Below are 8,814 nucleotides of genomic sequence, written 5' to 3'. Positions count from 1 at the left end.
ATACACCCAGGTAACCACCCTTCCAAGATATTTCCATCATTCCAAAAAGTTCCCTTGGCCTCCACCCTAGGCTGTCCCTTCCCAGCCCCATCCCGTGTCAACCAATGCTTTCTGTCACTACATTCAATTTATTTTTTCTACAGTTTTCATTGTATAAGTGGGCTCATACAGTAGATACCCTTTTTTTCACTTCCCAGTCCTCCATCCCTCCCAGCTTTAAGGCTTTCTAGAGCTACTACAGGCATACCTCAGAGATATTTCGGGCTTGTTCCAGGCCACTGCAATAAAGCGAGTTACGTGAGTTTTTTTGTTTTCCCAGTGCATGTAAGAGTTAGGTTTATACCATACTGTAGTCTATTAAGTGTGCAATATCATTATGTCAAAAAATGTACATACCTTCACTTTAAAATATTGCTGAAAAATGCTAACCATCATGATCTGAGCTTTCAGGGAGTCGTAATCTCTTGCTGGTGGAAGGTCTTGCCTCCATGTTGATGGCTGCTGACTGATCAGCGTGGTGGTTCCTGAAGGCTGGGGTGGCTGTGGAAATTTCTTAAAATGAGACGACAATGAAGTTTACTCCATTAGTTGAGTCATCCTTTCACAGTGATTTCTCTGTAGCGTCAGTGCTGTTCGGTAGCACTTTACCCACAGTGGAACTTCTTTTGAAATTGGAGTCAGTCCTCTCAAACCATGCCAGTGTTTTATCAACTAAGTTTAAGTAATATATTAAATGCTTTGTTATTTCAATAATCTTCACCAGGTGTAGATTCCATCTCAAGAAACCACTCTCTCCTCATCCATAAGAAGCAACTCCCCATCCGTTAACATTTTATCATGAGATTGCAGCAATTCAGTCACATCTTCAGGCTCCACTTCTAATTCTAGTTCTCTTGCTATTTTCCATCACATCTGCAGTTACTTCCTTCACTGGAGTCCTGAGCCCCTCAAAGTCATCCCTAAAGATGGGAATCAACTTCTTCCAAACTCCTGTTGATGTTGATATTTTGACCTCTTCCCAGGAATCACAAATGTTCCTAATGGCATCTAGAATGGTGGACACAATAGCCACTCACACTTCTGTCAACATATCCTATTCGTTCTCCTGACTCTGATTATGAAATTTATAGTTCAAGCAATTCTAGACACTTAAGAAAACTAAATTACTAACATTCTGTTTTTTCCTGGGTTCCTTTCCATAATACTGCTTTTGTCTGACATTTTCCCAGTGCTGTGAATAAAGGAAGGCTATCTTGAATCTTAAACATATCATAATAAAGCTGGAAAAAAAATTTAATTTAAAAAAAAAAAAGAAACCTCTTAGTCTAAGAGCAAGCTTCAGATGAGAGATGTCCTAGGATCTTTCACACACTAAGAGCCAAGTTTGGGCATCGAGAATCCAAGAAAGTAGACTAAGTTTGCCAATTAAAGGAGATTGTCTGGTTTAAAAGGAAAACAACACCTATATGCTTTTTGTAATAGATGTTAAAGTAAAAGGACCTGGACAGTTTGAAATCAGAAGGATTAAAAAAGGTCAGGCAAACACTAACCAAAAGAAAACGTATGTAGCTATATTAAGACAAGCAAAATAAACTTGAAAACAAAAGTCATCATTAGGAATGGGGTCATTATGTAATCATAAAGCGAACCAAGAAGACATCACAGTTTAAAATATATATGCAAGTAATGAAATAGCTAAATAAATAGAAAATAAATCTACAAGTGATGAAACTTTAAGGCATGAAATTGTCATCACAGTGAGAGATTTCAACACCTCACTCAAGTAGAGATAGTTCAAGCAAACAGAAAATCAGCAAAATAGGTTTGAACACCATGGTTAATAACGCTTGACCCAATGGACATACATTGAATTCTGCATCCAGCAATGAGAGGGTGCACATTACTCTCAAGCACACATGGAGTATGCACAAAAATTGATCATGTACAAGATCATAGAATAAGTCAATAAATTTCAAAAAATAAGGCCACATTCTCAAAGCATAACAATTAAGTTACATGACAATGACGTAAAAATCTATTTGCTGGGCTTCCCTGGTGGTCCAGTGGTTAAGACTCAGCGCTGCCAATGCAGGGGGTGCGGGTTCGACCCCTGATCAGGGAGCTAAGGTCCCACAAGCCGCGTGGCGTGGCCAAAAAAGGAAAAAAAATTCTTTGCTAATGGCTCGGGAGGCAGTGTAGAGTAGTGATTAAACGCGAGTATTCTGGAGCATGGTTTCAAATTCTGCTCTTAGTCACTAGGCATATGATCTCAGGCAAATTTGTTTCCTTCCTTCCTTCCTCCCTCCCTTCCTCCCTCCCTTCCTTCCCCGCTTGGCAGGTAGGATCTTAGTTCCCCAACCAGGGATCGAATCTGTGCCCCCTGCAGTGTAAGTACAGATCCCTAATCACTGGACTGCAAGGGAAGTCCCTGAGGAAAATTTCTCACTCCACATGTGATGATCTTGTGTTCATCATTCATGTTGTTCAGCAGAGATCTTTATTCCACCTTTCCAACACAGTAGGATTGTACTTCCAGGCTCCCTCGTGGTTGAAAAGGTTCATATGACTGGTTCTGGCCAACTAGTGAGTGAGTTGGAACTACCATGTCATGGCTAGAGCACTTCATCACCTGAGACTTCCCGGAGCCATCTTTTCCCTCTTGACAGCCAGCAGCATTCAAGATGGTGGCTACTCTGTTAGCCTGGATCCCTAAATGACTAAAATTAACAGAGGCCCCTCTCCTTCAACCACCCACAAAATAATGAAGGTAGTATAGTGTGAGGAAGAAAACAAACTTCATTTAGGCACAGACCTTGGGAGTTTGTTACCACCGCCTAACCCCGTCTGATATACCCATCCCAACTGATATAGACGTTGGTACCAGCAATGGATGCCGCTGAAGAATAGAAACCTAAATAATGAGGCCCTGGATTAGGGACTGGCAGCAGGTGGCAAAAAAACTGCTATCAGAGGATGGAAGGATTCATGTCATGGAGAAGTGCAACTTCAGTCACCTGACAACTTGGAAGGTAGGTCATGTGCCAATGGATGTGTGGCCTTAGGAGAAGTAGCAAAGTGGTGTTAGTAGCATGTACTGGAGGCTGTTTCCATTTGACAATTTATATACGAAACACATGGGGGGCTTCCCTGGTGGCCCAGGGAATGTCCGCCTGCCAATGCAGGGGACACAGGCTCCAGCCCTGGCCCGGGAAGATCCCACATGCCGCGGAGCAACTAAGCCCGTGCACCACAACTACTGAGCCTGCGCTCTAGAGCCCACGAGCCACAAATACTGAAGCCCGGGTGCCTAGAGCCCGTGCTCTGCAGCAAAGAGTAGCCCTTGCTCGCCGCCAACTAGAGAAAGCCCGCATGCAGCAACGAAGACCCAACGCAGCCAATAAATAAACTTTAAAAAAGAGAAAAAAAGCTCTCTAAAAAAAAAATCATGTGTGACTGATTTCTCAGGCCTGACCACAGGCAAATAGGAAGGCTTCAGACAGCACAGCTGGTGGGACTAGGAGAAGCTGCCCTCCGCACCAGACCTGGGGCACAGCCGGCGCACTTCGGTTTCTGAAGGGGCTTGCGGTCAAGGACTCAGGGCCCTCGGCAGGTAAATTTACATTCCTACCCGTCACCTTCATTCCACAGGTTTGTTGTGTGTGTGTGTGTGTGTGTGTGTGTGTGTGTTTGGCTGTGTGCAGCATGCAGGATCATAGTTCCCCAACCAGGGAAACCCGTGCCCCCGTTAGGGGAAGCACGGAGTCTTACCACTGGACCACCAGGGAAGTCCTCCATAGGTTTTGATCTGAGGACCTCTGCCTCCTTGTGGGGGAGGGGAGAACCTTGAAGACTTTTCCACCCCCAGCCTTCCCCATTCGTCCCCTCACCAGCAGCCTCAGGGTCTGTAAAATGTTGGAGCCTTTTTTTCAAGGGTGCCTTCAGCAGTAAGACATCCCCAAGGAGCTCTGATCCCCCGACCCTTGGCTGGGGCGCCTTTCCATGTGAGAATATGGAACAGGGGAGTTGGCGCTTTCTCCAATTTTAGCCTTTTGCTTATTCCATCACAGTAAATGATTAAAGACTGAACTCTCATTTTCGGCTCCTTCAATCTTGAGTTCCTCCCACACCTGGCAGCTCAGCTCTCTCTCCCAGCTCAGCTGAGCTCCTTACAAACAAGATCCGTGGGCAGCACTCAATCAGGGACCAAAGAGGCAGGAATACCAGTAACTTTGTCTTCAGTCACAGACTTCAACCATCCTTCTCTTAGGAATCTCAGGGGGCATCCTGGGCTGTCCCAGAGACCCTGCAGAAAAGCTCAGCTGTCATCTTCCAGTTATTCAAAGTACTGTCCTAAATCTGCCTTTCCCAATCAACAGCAAGAGTGGTATGGGGTTTTAAATGGTGTCAGCCTTGGATGCACATTAGAATCACCTGGGGGACATACCAAAAACACCAATGCCAGGCCTTCCCCCTAGAGCGTCTGGTTTTAATTTCACCGATTTAGAGAATGAATACGTAGAGTTCTGCTCCAGGACACCCCAGATCTTCCATTCTCCAGCTCCATCACACCTTGGGTGATTCCTGTCACTTTCCTGAGCCTCAATTTCCTCATCTGTGATATCAGGGAGGATAACACTTGCCTCCCAGGGGGTGTTATGGGAATTAAGTGAAACAAGGTGTCTGGAGGCACCTGGAACATACTACGTGCACGGTAAATGTTGTCTCCCTCAGAACGTGAATCAAGAGGAATTTCCTGTGAGCCCAAGAGCCAGGAAGACTACTTGGAAGAGTTAGACTGGCCTCCTTAAGGAGGAACACTGAGATTTGGTTGAGTGGACGGGCCAAGGGGCCACTCTCAGACCTGGTCAGCCAGGGCCCCTGCCCTGGGCCCCGCACCTACAGGGCTGCGCTCTGGCCTTCCTCTGCCTGCACCTTGCCCCATGGGGCAAGGAGTCCACATGGGCCGAGGGCCGTGCCCCCACGAGCCCACGCCACCACCTTCTAGATCCTGCACTGGGCACCCGGCGCCCAGCCTAAACAGCCCAAGTCCGCTTCCATCAATCTTCCCCAGGCCAGTCCTCCCAAGAAGGGACCACGCTCCCAGTTTACAACTCCAGTCCCAAGGGGCTTAAAGGAGGCTGTTTGAAGAGCAGGGGGTCGGATCTTGGATTTTAGGGCTGGGAGTCTACAGACATGCGTGTGAGCCCCTTCAGGAGGTGGGGCAGAACCAGGGGTGGGAAGAGAAAGGGGCAGGGCACTGGCCAGGGGTCTAACGTGTGCTCTCGCTCCAGGCCACACAGACATTTCCGGCAGCTCTGACGCCGGTGTGCATTTTACAGCAAATGTTAACCTGAACATTTACGTTTCAGTATCTTCTGCTATGTTTGTTCCCGTTATTAATTTAAAAACAACACTTTTTGCAATCAAATAAATGCTTATCTCTATGCCTGGGACATCATAAGTGCTTGACAAATACGAGTGTTGCAGAGTCCAAACATACTCACTGCGGCTCCGATGTGGTTAAAGCATCTTGCTTGGTAGCAGGACTGCAGCCGGGAGGGAAACTGCCAGTTGAAAAGAAGTTGGTTTCTTCCAGTTTAAAACAGTCCCTTTTGTTTTCTTTTCCCTCCCCGTTCTTCCTCCCCTTATCCCAAGGGGCATCGGGGTGGAGGAGGCTGAGGGACATCACGGTGAGGGTGAGGGTAGGCAGTAGGTGGGGTCTGTGTGTTCTTCCCACTGGTTCCTGCTGACTCTCTTTGAGTCAGGGTCCATCTCACCCTGTCTTTGAGCATCAGCCTCCAGCCTCACTGCACCTGCTGGGCTGGGCTCAACCGTGGCTCTTGTCAGGCTGCTGATTCTCTGAAACTCAGCAGCAAATTCCACCCAGCTGAACCAATTCCCAGGTTGAACCAATCCTCTTAGAAGCTCAACTAAGTTCCCTCCCCATCACTCCTCACCCCACCCACCACCCGCTCCAACCCACGGCCTCTGTGTTAACTGTTAATTCTCGGGTATTTTACACTGACAATAAGAGGAAAGTTGGGAGAAAGGGATAACACTCAGAGCTTTGTGCAGGAACTTAAGTTGCACGTTGCTTTCCCCAGTCACTTTCCAAAAGCCAGCAAGATGGGCATTTTAGCTGAAAGTTCCCATCCAGCCCTAGTGTTTTGGGCTGAATTGTATTCCCCCAAATCAAAATGTTGAAGCTCTAACTCTCAAATATGACTGTATTTGGAGGTAGGGCCTTTAAGGAGGTAATTAAGGTTCTGGGAGGTCATAAGGGTGGGGCTATAATTTGAGAGGGCTGGAGTGCTTCTAAGAAGAGGAAGAGACCAGCATCTCTCTCTCCTCCCTTCTCTCTCTCTCAGTCTCTCTGTCTCTCTCTCCTTGTGCACGCAGAGAAAAGGCCATGTGTGGACGCAGGGAGAAGGCAGCCATTGACAAGCCAAGGAGAGACGCTTCACCAGAAACCAGCCCTGCTGGTACCTTGACCCTGGACTTCCAGGCTCCAGGACTGTGAGAAGGTAAATGTCTATTGCCTAAGGCATGCAGACTGGTATTTTGTTAGGGTAGCCGCCGCAGTCTAAGATGCCTAGGGACCCCAATTTGATGCCTCTAGGAACCCAAGCAGGTCAGGTGCCCAGTGTCACTGCTACGTATGTCCTGAACCTCACTGCCCACTGGAATTACAGTCCCATACTTCCCCCGCCCCCATCCTCCAAAACCAGGTTTCAGCTTCCCTCCTATATTCCCTTAGTCCTTATTCCTATGCTTCTCCTGGGACTTACCATGTTGTTCCATTGGCCCAGGAACCCGTCTGCAGCTCAGAGACATTCTTCAGGAGGTTTTTTTCATGCCATGTCTCCATTGACATTCCCACTTCAAGCAGCTTCAAACGTGGACTATAAATTTTCTGTGTGTATGCGGGAATGCTCACAGCAAGGAAAGAGGCCAAGTTTCCCCTGCCATGTCCCAGATCTGGAGGGACAGACACCTTGTAAGGAGGCTCTAAGAGCTCCTTATTGAGACTGAGCTGCCTCTGAGGAAGGATTGGACCCTTTAAGATTCCAGAAGGAATCATCCTGTTTCCTGGGAGTCCATTCCCAGCCTCAGGGTTTCATCCCAGCAATGAATCAATTAGCCTAGGACTGGAGAGAGGGCTTTTCAAAGTAAGGGAGCCAGCACAGACCTCAGTGGAAAGGCTATAGATTTTGGAGTCAGACTCCTGTGGGTTTGGTTTCTGGCTGTGAGACTTACTGGGAGATCTTAAGCAAGTCATGTCATCTCTCCAAACTGCAGTTTCCTCCTCTGTTATATAGGAATAATGATCCTCGCTTTGCAGGGTTTTAATGAAGATCTCACTTTGTTTGTGGAAATGCCTGGTTCGGGATTTTGCAGACATTTACTCCGTTCACCCTCTTCTTCTGAGTCAGTCTGGCCAGCAAATCTGAACTGTAGTTCTCCCCCTGCATTGTATGGAATAGCTTTTGTGTGTGCATTGTGGGAAGGGGAGGGGAGGAGTAGAAGGGGTGGCTGCCCTTTAGAAATCTGATTTATCTTCTTACTGTATGAAGGAAGTATGCCCTCAGAAAACACAAACTAACCATAACCTCTATCCAAGCACATCTTCAGAAAGGTAGACCCACTCTCCAAATGACGGATTAGGGAGCAATCATTCCTGGATGCAATGTCGATGACGTTGGCAATTGGCAATGGGGATTTCCTGAGTGGATGAGTGAATGAATAAATGAAAGGCCTTTTTGAGTCTTGGTTTTGGAACATTGCCAGCCCTCCTGGGATTGTTCTCTCTCCTGCTCCCTTTGGACTGCTTTTGAGAGCCAGAATTGAATGGACTGGGATTCAGGGCCTGCAGGAAATGCCCTTCAGAGACATATTTTCTTAGAGTCATTTTCCTGGTTATTTCTGAGACACTTGGTGATGCCACTTTGGGTGTGTTATGCCTTGTGGTGGGAATACTTTTTTTTTTTTTTTTTTTTTGGTACGCGGGCCTCTCACTGTTGCCTCCTCTCCCGTTGCGGAGCACGGGCTCCGGGCGCGCAGGCTCAGCGGCCATGGCTCACGGGCCCAGCCGCTCCGCGGCATGTGGGATCTTCCCGGACCGGGGCACAAACCCGTGTCCCCTGCATCAGCAGGCAGACTCTCAACCACTGCGCCACCAGGGAAGCCCTGGGAATACTTTTTGAGGTGGACTCACATCCTACCTCCCTGCCTTGTTTTGTTATTTTGAAATCTAAGAAAAGGGTGGCACAGGGAGGCAGAGAAAGGACACAGAGGAGCCAGAGGGCCCTGCTCTGTGTGTGTGTCCTTGTGTTAGGACTTGTGGTCTGTTTAGCATGGGCCATGTCGGGGAGAGGTAAGATCCCATTAGTGTACAGGAAATGGCAGTGAATTTAGAGGCGCAAAGACTGGCAGTTAAGTTCTACCTCCCTACTGGCTGTGCAACCAGTTTACCTTCAGAAGCTCTGTGGCTTCCCCTGTAAAAGGGTAATGGTAACAAAGCCATCTTGGGGCTGGTGTGCTGATTACACATACTAGGGAATGCACAAGGGCTTCCTTGAAGAGTAAAGTACTAAATATATATTATGGTTAGGACTCTGGCTTGGAGTCAGACACATTGGGTGTGTTAGACTATACTACTGTCCGTCAATATCCAATGCTACTCCCTGGAGTCAGGCTTGGTCACGTGACATGGTCAATGTGCAAGAAGTGTCCCCTCAGTTCCAAAGGGGATTTTATAAGCTCATTATTTTCCCAGCTCTCTTCCCCTGCCCCTGTGACGAGTGAAGAGGGGCC

This window comes from Tursiops truncatus, chromosome 3, assembly GCF_011762595.2.
Source record: "Tursiops truncatus isolate mTurTru1 chromosome 3, mTurTru1.mat.Y, whole genome shotgun sequence".
Classification (NCBI taxonomy): domain Eukaryota; kingdom Metazoa; phylum Chordata; class Mammalia; order Artiodactyla; family Delphinidae; genus Tursiops; species Tursiops truncatus.
Note: the sequence above shows the minus strand (reverse complement) of the source record.